The sequence below is a fragment of the Pinus tabuliformis genome, chromosome 5_2 (genome assembly GCF_031772625.1).
Source record: "Pinus tabuliformis cultivar Carrire ecotype Pingquan chromosome 5_2, CPIR1, whole genome shotgun sequence".
NCBI classification, from domain to species: domain Eukaryota; kingdom Viridiplantae; phylum Streptophyta; class Pinopsida; order Pinales; family Pinaceae; genus Pinus; species Pinus tabuliformis.
Genome location: NC_142306.1, coordinates 325,520,253 through 325,535,507, shown reverse-complemented (window position 1 = coordinate 325,535,507; position 15,255 = coordinate 325,520,253). Strand labels below are relative to the sequence as shown.

General features: G+C 34.3%; 2 pseudogenes; both read right to left on the bottom strand.

Moving 5' to 3' along the window:
• Positions 1–5,915: 5,915 nt before the first annotated feature.
• Positions 5,916–7,542, bottom strand: LOC149158823 (serine/threonine-protein kinase ppk15-like; annotated as a pseudogene).
• Positions 7,543–7,729: 187 nt separating this feature from the next.
• LOC149158822 (uncharacterized) lies at positions 7,730–8,392 on the bottom strand (annotated as a pseudogene).
• Positions 8,393–15,255: the final 6,863 nt, after the last annotated feature.

The following is a 15,255-nucleotide window of genomic DNA, read 5'->3' as shown; positions in this document are numbered from 1 at the left end:
AATGTAAGACATGTTCCTTATTCAACCAAAACTAGATCTCGAAAGGTGAGAGAATGTGCTAACGCAAGTCAAGTACAATGTTTTGTGATATTTCCTATTCCACCCTTAAATGAGAGTTAATGTTTTAAAGGTCATGTTTTGTATTATTCTTGGTACTTTCTTCTTTCATTAGGGGGAAAATACATCCAACACCAGATTAAAAATAAAGTTGAAATCCAAAGACAACCCTAAATTCCCAAGATATGAGAGAAAACCATGCACCCCAAGTTACCAAGAAGAGTTGCACACCATTGAAGTTGTCCTTGAAGCAACCCATAAATTAATCCTGCACCATCTTCCAGCATGATGTAGCAAAACTACATTGGAAGATACTTAGTATTATGAGAATTTAAAGAAGTAAAGTGATTTCAACATTTAATAAACTCACATGTCCTTTCTTCATGGCTGCACTATTCAATGTTGCATTTTTACCATACATCTATCTCTCATAGATATATCGTTATGTATGTATAAATTGTACACATTGAATAATACATCAAATGTATCTCCTCTATCTACAAGTGTTTTTCATATGTGCAAGTGCAATTTTGATATGACAATGATTCCAACCAACATAATCAACATCTAGGAGGCAAAAGCCCTAACTAAGAATTGAGATAAAAACAAGGACCCGAAGTCACTAAGAAGATTTGCACACTAATGAACTTGTCCTTGAAGAAGAACATAATGTAAGTCTCGTATAACCAATCACCAACATGACCTATCAAAACTCCACTCAATAGAGACTGAGTACTTTTGAGTGATGAGAATTTATGAAGTTATTTAAGCATTTAATTCACATTTCTTTTCTTTATGGCTACATTTTCCAGTGGCACTGGTCTCCCTTACATATCTCTCTCATGGATATCTCATTGTGTATTCATAATTAAACATTAAATATTATCTTAAATGTCCCTCCTCTCATTACAAGTGTTTTTTATATGTGCATGTGCAACTTTAATATGGTATTGATGCCAAGCTACAAAATCAACATCTGTCATATAGCTCCTTTTTCAAGTGTTGATCATAAATGTTTAATACAATTCTCTTTTTCTACCACATTTTCTTAAGTGGTATTTTGTAACAATTTTTTTACGACAACATCCTTTATATATTCCAAATTTAACTGGAAGTACACTTTCTAGTGCCAAATGTGGCCAAGGCACAATTCAAATGCTTGGAAGCATCAAAATTTAGTATTAGTTCACTTGGCTTATATTGTTTTGGGCTTCAATTATTTTAGCAGTTAGTAGGAATGCCAAATTAAGTCAGTTCCATGGCTTGGGATCTTGTCACGGCTTGTTACATTGATTTCAAGAAGATTGCAATAGAGTGCCTTAATCTAAAATATCCAAACAATACTTTTATAGTGTAGCAAGAAATTTTTGTCCTAGTGTTAAATGTGAAGTAGCCAAACAATACCTCCGTCGTGTGGCAAGATGTTTCACTTCCAGTATGAAATACGCGTGTTGACTCGAAGTTTGAGTCCAAAACAAAGAAACATAAAACAAAGGTTAGAAGGCATGTTTACATTCAACATATGGTTATCCTTAATAAATAGGTGTAAAATGAAATTTCAATAAAATATCACTCCTTATCTCTAAAAACAAATATCTTATTATTGTTTCATAAACAAGGAGAGTTCTTCAGAATGATCTAGTTAGTTTTGAGAGGTATTTATACCTTGAAATTGAATACCAGTTACACAAGGACATGTAACAATTGCCTCCCATGTAGCATATGCCATAAATACAAAATAACTGGTTTATCTTGCCTAAGGATGCTTAAGATTACTGTGGTTATTTTTTTCAAAGAAATCCATGATAGAAGTTATAGTTATCAATGCCTTGTATAAATAGGAAATGGGTATCATTTTTCAGTCTTACAATCTATACCCCTTCTAATGGATCTAGACAAATTATTGGTTTTTATTCACCCTTGATAAATCTTATTGAAATGGTTCTCTTAGTGTAGCCTTCTAGGAAGCTCTTATGTATGTATATTGAAGCCATTATTTCAAGGGATTGAAGGAAACACCAAAAATGTGGTTCTAAATATGTTCTGTCAAAGTCATACACAAATCTGTTTTCCCTTGTGGAAAGTAAAAGTCTAACCAATCTTTCTAATGTTAGATGATTGTGTTGCAATCTTGGGGTGTGGTTGGGTTCTTATACATTATTTTCCTATAGAAATTTATATTCATAATTTAGACTTCCCAACTATTATAGAATATCATTCAATCTTGTATGTTTCTTCACAACCATGTGAGAACTTTAGCAATTTGCTCGACATTGATTTCTCTCAACCAAGAAGCCCGCTTTTGATTTTTTCCAGCATCATTATTGAAATTTCGAAGACATATAGGTCGATTTTATGCAGACTTGGGCAAAGACTATGCTATTTTTAAAAATTCTAGGGATCCTCATCCAACTGAAAAGCATGACAAATTTCTCTTGTAAATTGTGAAGTCGCATCCTTTCCAAGGATTGGCTCATGTTGGTGTGTATGTGTTGTTAACTCAATGTGTAGAATTTTTGGCCATTTGGGCTTCTCGTGAATAGAGAAACACCTTTTGAATCAAGAATATCAAAGCAATATCCTACTCTAAACTTACTACTTTAATAGTGTTTTTTTTGGTGCACTAATGAAACAAAATTTCTAGTACACATTTAAAGAAATTTTATATTCACCCTTTGGCTATAGTGTGCTTATGATTCATTGTACAAATGTTGTGCAAAATTTAGAGATTGTTTAGAAGAGACTATTACAAAATGAATCTAGAGTGAGGAAAAGTTTCTATCATGGGTCATGGCTACTCAAAGATGGGGGTACTGCTACTTAGTATTCTAATATTCTACTTATTTACCTTGGAAATTGCAGCCCTGATTTTATTTCAGGGCGTATGTTCTTGTACAAAACTGAGCTTCCTGCAAAGGCTTAACCTCACCTTACATCATTGGATATTTTTTCCTCTTATATAAATAGTGGAAGGAGAGAGTCATCTTATACATTATTTCTACCATATTATGTAAGAGATCGGTAGGACATTAGAAATGGCCCTTTTCTTGATACTCTTCATCACTTTATCTTCCTATCCTAGGGTACTAGGTCTTCGAGTAGTTCAAAGTTCCACTAGAGACATTATTTGATACTAAAGGAGATATTCCCATGAGAATCGTGCTCATGTTGATCCTAAAGAAGATAATTAACTGAGTAGGTGTAGTATACAGACAATTAAAACGCTAAAAAAAACCATGCATTCAATAGGATTGAATGTCATAGCTAGACATCTGCAAAATGGTTGTGCGAATGATAATTTTGTAGACATATATAAAAAAATAAACCAAAATTTATTCTCATATAGAAAAAATATAGTATTGTTGATTCTAAACCTGTTTTGGGTGGGAAGAGTACAAAATTTTAGAATACATCTATCTTCATGAGAGAGACTTAGCCAGTTTTGCTACATTTTCTTTCGTAAATCCCATTTTCAAAATGTGCATTAAATAAGGTTCTTTGGTTTTGTTTTGTAATATTTCAACATGCTATAGAGGCTGCATGAATGCACATGTTTTCAATAATTAAGTGAAGATATGGGGTGACACCTTGGTGGATTTAGAGGTGAGATAACATAGCTAATAGAAATGATGATGTCTTCCTCAAAGAGTTCTTTCGAGGAATAAAGAATTTCTAGCTACAAGACTTCCAACAAAAAGAGATGCACCAACTTGTAATCCATCAAAGTTGTTGTTTTATTACTTATATTTCTTCCATTTCAAAATATGCATTAGATAAGATCCTTTAGTTTTGTTTGCAATATTTCAACATGATCCAGAGGCTACATGAGTGCGCGTGTTTTCAAGATTTAAGTGAAGATATGGGTTATCTCCTAGGTGGCTTAAAAAGTGAGATAAAATAAGAGATATAATGATGTCTTCGTCAAAAAGTTATTTCAAGCAACAAACAATTGCTAGCTGCAAGACTTATAACAAAAAGAGATACTCAAGTCGAACATATGGAAGGGAATTTATACCATATCATAGTTTCAACTGATAAATTCAATCTAGTGGAAACTAAAGTAGTGTTCATTAAGTGTCTCAAAAGCTAGTGGTGTTAAAAAAGGTCAAGGATGAATGATTGCTTTCATATGATAACTTGAACAACTTTACTAGTATGTTTCATTTTGATGGCATAAGACTCCGTGTATCAAGTTATATTCTCCTCTTTGTTCGTATTTATCCCATTTGTCTCAATATGTGCCAAGTCATACTCCAAATGCTAAAGAAGTTAGACAACTACATAACTAGAAACCTAGCAATCTGAGGCTATTATACAGTGAGAACATTCTACATATAGAATGCATGGTAAATAGACATGGTTGATAGTCTAATGAACTAAAGATGTGGATTAACACAATTTAAGGGCACCCACTGTGGACACAAGATCCAAGCTATAATTCCTAATGGTAATGCATAGTTTTATGCATTGTAAAGAATCTGAAATATTGATGGAACAAGCTTCGAAGACTACACTTTGTGCATAATATCTAGAAGAAGATTTCTATCTCTATTAATCCTTGGAGTGAAAATATTTTTATCGAGGTACATGAGATACTATTTTATTACAGAGTATGGTTAATAATTAAGGATAAGAAATAATGAAGGTAACAAGAGAAAAAACACCTGAATCCAATCATGAGATGATTGGATGTATGCTTGGATTCTCTACTATTTATAATTTATTCAAAATATAACATCAATGTTGATATCTTCATCCGTTTTTGACCATTAACAATGTCTATTTATGAAGAAACGAGCTTCTCTTCTTAAATAAGTAAGGTGAAATAACCAAACTGCAAGCAAATCATACCAACCGTAGGATCCATGTTCACCTCATCAACTTCCATTATTTGGTGTTTTTGTGTCTATGTGGCTGACGTAGATGTAGATACAACCTGCATTTAGAATGGAATTAGTGGCAACTTAAATCCCTCCATTTATAAAGAGACGAATTCAACCCATAAGCTCAAATTAAGGAAGTCTACTTGACCCTGGAAAATTACATAAGGTGCTATAGATTAATATCAACATTTTTTTAAAAGAGGTCCCATTAAACTATAGAAGCATTGTAATGGACCTGCAATATCAAAGACCATAAGAAACTCACTTTCATGGGTAGGACATGCCCTTGAGTACAAACAATTAATCATGAGCACTTTAGCTAAGTTGTCACAAGAAGGAACCCTAAAATCACCATGTGTTGCACCTAGCACGGACTGATTTTTACGAAAATGTGATAGGGAAGTAAATATAAAATACATTCTCCAGCTAGAAGACTCATTATAGAACAATATCAAGGAATAGCTCAACCTCATTCAATACAAATCAAGCAAAATAACCCACCACCTTGGAATACCTAAATGAAAACAAGCTGCAGTGATTAACGCTTTTTCTTTAGACTTGGTGCCAAGAATGTGACTTCTATACTAATACCTTTCATCACAAAAAATAAATGATAGTATTGATGCCTCAAAGGTTGAAAACATTATTACAATATTCTCTTAGCAATAAAAGTAGCAAAAACTGGAGCATTCAACTATTCTCCTAACCACATCACTAGAACTAACATTTTTTGTGTTAGTAGAATTAGTGCCATCCATCCTTCTCTTTCCTCTCATGGAGGGAAAATTCTATTGATATTAGTACAACATTTAAATAATTTCACAAATGTTTTGGTATATGCTACAAGAATGTCATATATTTCGTAAGAACCTCACTCAATAAGACATTTCCAATACTCATCTTAAGAGATCAAGATGAGATAGGTTCATAGGGGTACAATAACCAAGGGTGTTTTAGTGCCTTGACAATAGAAGGTCATTTATTTGGATTGATTTCAAGAAGGTAAGAAACAAAATCAATAAATCCTTCATCCTGCACTGGAAGCGAGTGTCTCAATGAAGTCTTTTTAGCAATCAAATACTCCAGCCTATTTTCTTCCTGATTCCATTCATAAAGCATGTATTTTTTGGTAAAATATGTATATGTATCATGACCTTTCACAAGCATGTCCCCTCCATTGGTCCAGTTATTCCAATTACTCGAGCTAGCAAGGTTGCATGGGAATCATTTTGAAAGAGAAAATTACCAGAAAAAAATCTCAACAAGAATGCATCCAAGTGACTAGATGTCAATATTTTCATGATAAGGGAGCCCTAATCTAACCTTCAGTGAATGATAAGAATGAGGCTACACATATGATAAAAAATGATCCGTTTGAAAGCAACTACTACGAAGATCTTTCACCTTCACCTCACACCTAATGTAGCTTTTAACCAGGATATTCTCTAGCTTCAAATCACAATGAATGAGACCAAGGCCATGAAAAAACTGTAATTCTTCCAAACATTGAATTGTAATTGATTGTAATCTTGGCATAGTAAAATACACCTCTCCTCTAAACTCTCTATTAAATTTATGAAATTCATACAAGATTTCTTTCAAAAGTTTACACACGATGAATAGATGCTCACTATGGTAAAAATAATCATACAATTGTAGAATGTGGTACCTGTTAGTAGGATCATGCTTGTTTACAAACTTAAAAAGCTTTATTCCATCGATACTTTGGTAAAAAATCCTTGTTGTTCTTCATGATATTCATGCAAACATCCATGCTTGTGTGCAAGTCATGAGCTTGTATAGCTTTGGCAAATGTTGTTGAACCATTATACTCAGTAACATGGTAGCAACAGGTAATGACTGAGTTTAGCACAACATGAAGTTTTTCATCTTCCCTAAAGCTAGTCCTTTTTTCCTATGTACAATGTTTAGCTTGAATGTATCAAACTCATATTCTTGTTCTCTTATTTTTCTTGTTCTTGGAAAACAACAACCTCGTCGTCCTCAATTACTCCCACTTCTTCATCTTCCCTTGGTTCATTCAAATTCTCTTTTGTATCCCTTTTCCTCAATTCTCATTCAACAAGTTCAAAATTGGAATATGTAGATGTAGTAGAGTGTGAAGACCGTGGCACAATAATTAGGTTTTCATCCCTTGAGCTTATAAAAAGTGAAGAATCATTGCTCTTATGCCTCCATAATTCCAAGACATCGTCATGCCCAATTATGTCATTTCCATAGACATTTGTACTCTCATAGGCTATAGTATTCCCTTTGGTTTACCATAGAGATTTCCCATACTCTGTCTTTGATCCCACAATATAACTAGTACTAGAAGGAGATGGAAAAGAGAACCCTCCAAAATCAAGATGACCACTCTCAACATCCCTTGTTTTGACAAGATCTTTGATTGCATTTTAATCTTCAGAGATGCACTCCCCAGCTTGACTATTCCCAAATTTTATCTTATCTTGTGAAAACTCATAACTTCTTCATGTTAAGTTGTCATCATTCTCGACTAGAGCATCATATTTAGCCAAATATTTCCCTGGTAACTCTTTAGTTTTGTCCAACATTTCATGGGTTCTCCTTGACCGATCATGTTTAAATCTCTTAGTACCAGAGATACTAATCTCCCGATCATGGAAGTATTCAACATCTCCTTCGCTTCTCCCTCCAACTAGGTTCTCCCTTAATTCAATGGAAAATTAAAACAAATCACTATGAATTCCTACACTAATAGACCTCACCAGTCCATGTTGATCATCATCAATGCCAAAATCATCTGGTCATGGGTGCTCTAGATCACTCATAACCCTCTCACTCCCTGACATTAAAAGATCATGTTTTTCTGTAACAAAACCTTGCCACACAGGTTCTACTGCCATCAATTTCAACTCCTATTCACCCATCATACTGAGCTATTAAGTCATTTTCATCACTTCTTCCATACATATCAGTTGTAGATTGTCCCACTAGGTCCTCTGAACCAGCTATTTTTTCAATATTCTTGGATGGAAAATATTGTTCACCAAAAAGTATGAATCTTATTCTAAAAAATATTGTTCATAGTCCTTTTCCTTTCCACCATATCTATATTGATGATCTAGAATACAACCATCTTTAGTTCCTTTTTCATTATCACCGGAATAATCTATCTCACAAGCTAGAAACTAGGTCTCATCTTCTATTGGTTTCCTGATGTATCTCAGGTTATCATCATCCTCATATTCATAATAATCACGGTAATTGTTTGGATAATCAATAGAATCACTCAAGCCATCATGAATAGTAGTTTGTCCATAAACAAGTTTAAAATCATCCTCAACAATTCCCTGACTTATGGACAATCAACTGCTTACCATTGTATGCTTTCCACCTGAAGATGTAAATACCTGGCCAAAAAGCACATCCAAAAATTATCCCAATAGAAATGAAGCCTCCAGGTTCATTTTCTTTGCATTAGATCTTGTTTGATATGATTTTCTTCCTTATCAAGCCCTTCCCATGAATATTTTTGGTTCGTCTAGCCAAATTCGCCTTGCTCTTGTTGAAGGATAGATGGAAATATATTTTCTTGTTGATCAATTGGTTAGAAACAATCCAATTTTGTAATAGAAATCATGTTGTAATTATCTCTGTTGTAACTACTCTCTGATCTCTCTCTATTTAAATGAAAACAAAGATCAAAGATAAGGATGGAGAATTGAGGATTCAGAATGGGAGATTCAAGAATGATGATGGATTATTCATGATGGGATAGGATAGAGTAGGAAGAAAATGAGATTTTTGCATTACCATTGTAATTCTCAAAGCTTTTCTTGTTGTAATGATTTCACAATTTGATGATTAATATATGATTTGGGAGTTGTTATTCATTTGCCTTATATGAAGTAGCCCAGCAGTATCCGCTGGCGGCTAAGGGCTAGCCTCTGGTGGATTACGCTGCTGCTGTGTATTATAGCTTTACAATTGGTGCCATGTGATGGTTTAATTTAATTCTTATTCCTTTGAATTGCATTACTTTATAGTTTCATGTTTTTACAGCGTGTTGTTATAGTTTTTTATGAAATTGTTTTATTGCACAAGTTGAGATTGAATCGCGTGGCTGTTATTTTCCATCATAACAGAGATTATTATCCTCTCCAACATATATTGTTATGTTGTTCATTTTAAATGTAAAGCTTCGTTGTTCATTTCAAACTTTGATATTCATTACAGATTGTTGGTTATTTGATTCCATTAATTAGAGTTTGCTGTTCAGATTTATTGAATATGATTCGTTGTTTAATTCCTTTGATTACAGTTTGCTGCCTATTTACTTTGCTGTTCATTTCTAATTAATTGCAAAGAGTTTGCTTTTAAAGAGTTTTCCTAGTTTACTTTCAATAGCAGCTTTAGTTCAATTTCTATTTCCTTTTAATTGCTTTAAAGCTGGACTGTCAACTGTAGAGAACGTTGGTTATTGCTTCCTTGTTCCCAGATTGATTGTCTTGTTCTAGTTTGATTTCAATTGCATCAATCTCTAGAGGAATGAGTTATTGCTACTGTATCCTTGATTGATGGTTGTTTGAGTGAATGATTTAGTTCAGAACATTTCAGCTTTTTACTGTTCCAATTAGGTTTCGTTTCCAGCATTCATATACTTTGGATTTTAAGCACTATACTACAAAACATTACTCTTGAGTAAATAGCCGCCTCAGACTGAGTACACTCTTGAAATAAAAAGTCGTCCTTGGGTTGACAATTAATGTGAAGATAATTAGGAGTTAAAAAGACACCTTTTTATCACTCGACAAGGTGTATGACCCATAATATTCATCCAAGTAGTTCCATGAGCCCACAATTCCTTTGGTAATCTATTTGCCCAATATTTCGTATGAAGGTTAACTATTTTGGTAAGAATGGACCCGATCACTTTATTATTAGATTCTACCTATCCATTTGCCTACGGGCGATACAATGTTGATTTCCTGTGTCGAATTTTGTATTTATCTATGATACCTTTTACCAGATTAGAAAGAAACTCAGGCCCATTGTTAATAAAAATTTATCTCGGAACACCAAATCTAGTAAAAATATTATTAAATAAAAAATCAACAACAAATTTTTCAGTAGCAAAAGGAACAACTCTAGCTTCTACCCATTTTATTACAAAATATATACTAACCAAGATATGTCTTTTGTTTAAATATGTTGGAGCTATAGTTCCTACAAAATATATAGTCCATTATTCAAAGGGTTCTATCATGACTTTAGGACACAAAGGAATTTCATCAGCTTGACCAGGTTGGCCCATTCAATGACAACTGTCACAATGCTTGACATATTATTTGTCACCCTTAAACAAGGAGGGCCAAAAATAGCCACTGCGAAGAATTTTATATCTTGTTCTTTTATCAACAAAATCCCCCCCACAAGGTTCATCATGGGAAACTTTCAAGATATCAACACATCTTCCTCTCTCACACATCTACAAATAATAAGATCAGGTCATGTGTAAAAGTGGTCTCCCTCAATCGATGAATATGAAGCCCTTTTCTGAATAATTTTCCACCTCTCTTGGGTGGATAGGTGAGGTGGTGTTTTACTTGTAACTAAATAATTGTTTATATCAACAAACCATGGAGAATTTTCTGACACAGAAAAAGGATGTTTGTTAGGAAATGAATCATCTACAGGGATTATTTCACCAAGATTATTTAATATAGAAATATAATTAGCTACAACATTTCATTTCCCTATCCTATCAATTATTGTAACATTAAATTTGCACAGTAAAAGTAACCATCTAGTCACCCTACCACCAGTCAAAGGTTTGTTCATTAAATATTTTATGGCAGAATGATCTGTATGTATGAGCACTTCATAACCCATAATGTAGTGTCTAACTTTGTTAATAGAAAATATCACGACTAGAAACTCTTTCTCAGTTACTGTGTAATTCAGTTCAATAGGCGACAAGTTTTTACTAATGAAGTAGATGGCATAAGATTGTTGGTTTTCTTCCTTTCCTAAGGTTGCACCAATAGAAGTATCTGTGGCATGAGAGGAAATATGGAATGGAAGGGACCAATTAGGTCCCCTCAAGGTTGGTGCATGTACTAGATTTTACTTCAACTGCTCAATATCCTATTTGCAAGCTTCAGTCCAAAAGAAATCGTTATCCTTAGCTAATAACAGAAAAAGAGGGGTAGCTATCCTAGAAAACATTTCATCGAATCTTTGGTAATAGTCCACATGTCCAAGGAATTATCTCACCTCCCTTTATGTTTTAGGTGTAGGAAGACATAAAATAACTTCTATTTTGGACAGGTCTACTTGGATAACATTGTTATATATAAGATGGCCAAGCACCACCCCCACATTGCACATCAATCTACATTTCTTATCACTCAGACCAAGGCAAGATTCTTCGTATCGAAAAAACACTTTTTCTAAATTTTTAAGGGCTTCCTGAAAAGAATCTCCAAATACTGAAAAATCATCCATGTAAACCTCTACACACTCGAGGTCAGTAAAAATAGCCAAGACTGCCCTTTGGAAGGTAGTTGGTGCATTAAAAAGTCCAAAAGGAAGCACTCAATAAGCGAATGTTCCCCATGGACAAGTAAAAGTGGTCTTGTCCTGATCCTCAGGTGCGATTCGTATTTAGTTATAACCATTAGAGTCATCTAAAAATGAAAAGTACTTTTTTCCAAGAAGGGTATCTACCACCTGATCGATGAAGTGCGGGAGAAAATAATCCTTGAGAGTGGCTTTGTTTAATTCTCTATAATAAAAAAATATGCCATCTCCAATCTTTCTTTGGAACTATCTCCAATGGGGAGACCCAAAAACTATTAGATATAGGATAGATAGAACCAACATCTAAGAGATTTTGTAATTCTTCTTTAGAAATCTCTCGTAGTGTAGGGCTCATATGCTTTTGGTGTTGTCAAACATGTCAGGCTCCTTCCTGAATATAAATGTGATGAGTGCAAGTTTCAGGAGGGATGGTTTTCATGTCGTCGTAACTCCATGCAAATGCACCAAGATGGTATTGTAACAATATCGCAAGCTACTCTTGTTGGGATAGGTCTAGGTTTGAGCTAATATATAACAATTTTCCTAGACTAATCTCAACAAGAGTGGCTTTGGACTCAAGAACTCCAGTAGATGCTACTAAACTATGTAGTGGGAAAGGATAGGGACCAGGGTTTTCCTGAAAATCTAGGCTAAATATTTGATAAAGTGAGTAAAAATTTGGCATTGGGTTGAGGTTATTTAAGAAATCCTAGGTCACACATTCCTTGATCAAATTGCCATACTGATGAATCAAAGAAACAGATCGAGTCACCTGATCACTATTATCACAGTCTAGACATAAGGTATCTCAGAGCTCCTAGATAGATGTAGTAGGTGGGTACAAGGTGAATTTTTTCCTAACATCTCCATGGGAAATATACATATCACCTTAGCGACATCCTATATAATCATTTGTCGTAGCAAGCCATGGTCGTCCAAAAATAAAGGGATGTCCCCCAATAGGATTTTTTGGCTGTAGCACAATAAAATCCATGAGATATTCCCAAGAATCAATTGAGACAACCACATCATCCAACACACCATCTGGCTTGATTTTAGATCTATCAGCAAGTTCAAGCACAGTAGGGGTAGGACGGATGTGAACCAACCAAAGTTGTTCCATGGTCTGCCTAGTCATAACATTAATGGTTGCTCCCAGGTCTATCAATACATTGGGGACAAGGAAATCACCTATATGAACATAAACAATTGGTTTATAGGATCGACATATTTCTCCATTTTAACACATCTTGGCATTAACTTAGTTGCTCTTCTAGCAAACTGTGTAATGTGAGGCTTACTCTTTTCCTCCGTGGGTTTTTAAGGCATAGTTCCTTAACAATTTTAGTACATATGGGGATCTCTTTAATAGCCTGAAGTAAAGGGAATGTATACAAATAGTGCTAAGATTGGAAGCCAAGTTAGACTCAAGAGTGGGGTCATCTTCCTCCATAACGAGCCTCTCTGGAAAGGGAGGTTGGCTTGAAGAAGAAGGTAAGGGATATGAGTGTGTGGGAATAGGTTGAATGGTGACATCTTCCTTTGAATGATCATAGGTTTCCTCCTCACTTTTCTCCTCGATGATCACCATTGGTTGCTTTTGCTTTTTATTTTCAAGATTTACTACCCTTCCCTACCTTAGTTGATGGTCATTAACCCCAACTAGCATGGTTTGATAAATAGGGAAAGGAAGTGGTCCAATAGAATGGATCATTTGCAAAACTTCGTTATTTGGGTTTGGTAATGGTTGTACAGGCAATTGAGGTGGTCGAAAGGGTGGTGGTAATGGTAATGATGTCATAGGTTGAGCCTGTTGAGGTAAGGCCATTGATAATGTAGGCGATGCCATGGGCTAAGGTGCGTAAGAAGTGGGATATGACTGTGTTTGTGCAGGATATGAATAATGAAAGTGTGGTGGTCCCCTCCATCCTTGTTTCCAAAGAGGAGGTGATTTTCCATATTGAAAATGATGTCCGTGCTGCCAAGGTTGAGAGTAATTTACATTTTTATAGGAATATTGTCGTGCATTATAACCAAAAAAATATGGTGCATGTTCATAAACCATACATGTACCAACCCAAGACCATGATTTATATGCTCCCATACCATGTAATGTCTCAGGCTCGTGATTCTCTCCTTCAAATGTTGCTCTTAATCCCGGTATAGAAGGGCATTCTCCAGTAGGGTGTTTTCTTGTACATATCACACAATTATTAGCACTCTTACCATTCATGTAAAATATGTTTTTTTATACATTTTAGACAATAAATGGACAATGTCTCTTGCTCTTCTGCTAATTTTTTCTAAAATTTTAAATAATATTTTTTTTACTAACAATATTCATAATATCAGTTTTCATAGTGTCCATTTTATTTTCCAAACCAATAATCATAACATATGTGGATCCAAATTTGTTATGTTATGTCCCTATACTACTAGTGTAGTCCCTTATTGTTATTAGTGCAACCCCCTTATTGTATTGTTGTGCCCCATAGAAGCCCACTATTGTTATTGTTGTGTCCTTACATTACTATTGTTATGTGAACTCTGATTATATTGTGACCCCTTAGACTCTTATATATAGAAAGGAGGTATTGTAATTTGTATCATCCAAGAATTGTTCATTTGTGTAATGTAAAGGAGGTTTCCCCCTCAGAGAAGCTGAATTTGAAGTCATTGATCTATCTTTTCTTCTATTTTGTGAGTTGGTTTCATAACATTTGGTATCAGAGCTTTGGATTCTAGGGTTTCACTGCTTCAACTAGGTCATCGTGGGATTTTCACCATAACATTTTTTTATAGAAAGTTTTAGAAGCTTAAACTAAAACCCATTTGATTTGAAATATTTATGAACATTGTGTCCGGATTTCAAATCTTGGTTCACTACATTTTCAGAGATATAAGTTGAGGAATTTGGGGTTTTTGCAGGCTCCAGAATTCCATCTCAAACAAGCTCATCATGGAATTTTCACTATAAATAGTTTCCTACAACATTTCAAAAGCTGACATTAAAACCCATTTTAGCAGAAGTTGTTGTGAACTATGTGTACAAATTTCATATCTGTTGTCACTACATTTTCAGAGATATGATCCGAGGAAGTTAGGGTTTTTGCAAGTTCTGAATTCTATCTCAAACAAGAGAACTTGGGGAAATCGTAAAAAAATTGGCTCTAAGAATCAGATTCAAATTTAGTAAAAAAAAAAAAAAAAAGGGATAGATTGTAATGTTTTGTGTATCATTTCAGAGCCTAAGGTCAAAACAAGGACACCTGGAGCTTCGTACAAGTTCTCTATACTAAACTAGTCTATAGTCAAGTCATTGTGGAAGATTGGGCATAACTCTTTCTTGAAGAATACAATCTTAATCATACATGTGGCATTGGAAAGAGGATTTAGAGGGATACCACAAGAAGACATTTTAAACCTTAGAGATATGAAATTACATATTTATAGTCATTTCAATATTGAGCTCCCAAAAGCAAGAATAAGAATGACCCGAATCAAGAAAATAGAAACACCTAGTAAGAAAAATTTGAGGGATGATTTGAAGAATTGGATCGAAGCTAAGATAAATGGTTTTATCTATGGCATGGAAGAAGAATTGAAAGGAAACATGGAAGACTTAAAGAAATATATAAAAGGTTTGAAATAAGGTTGGATAAAGTTGCTACAAGAAAGGCTTCCTAATGATGAAAAGGTAGTAGAGGAAACTCATGATGAGAAAAAAAGAAATGTTAATCATGATTTC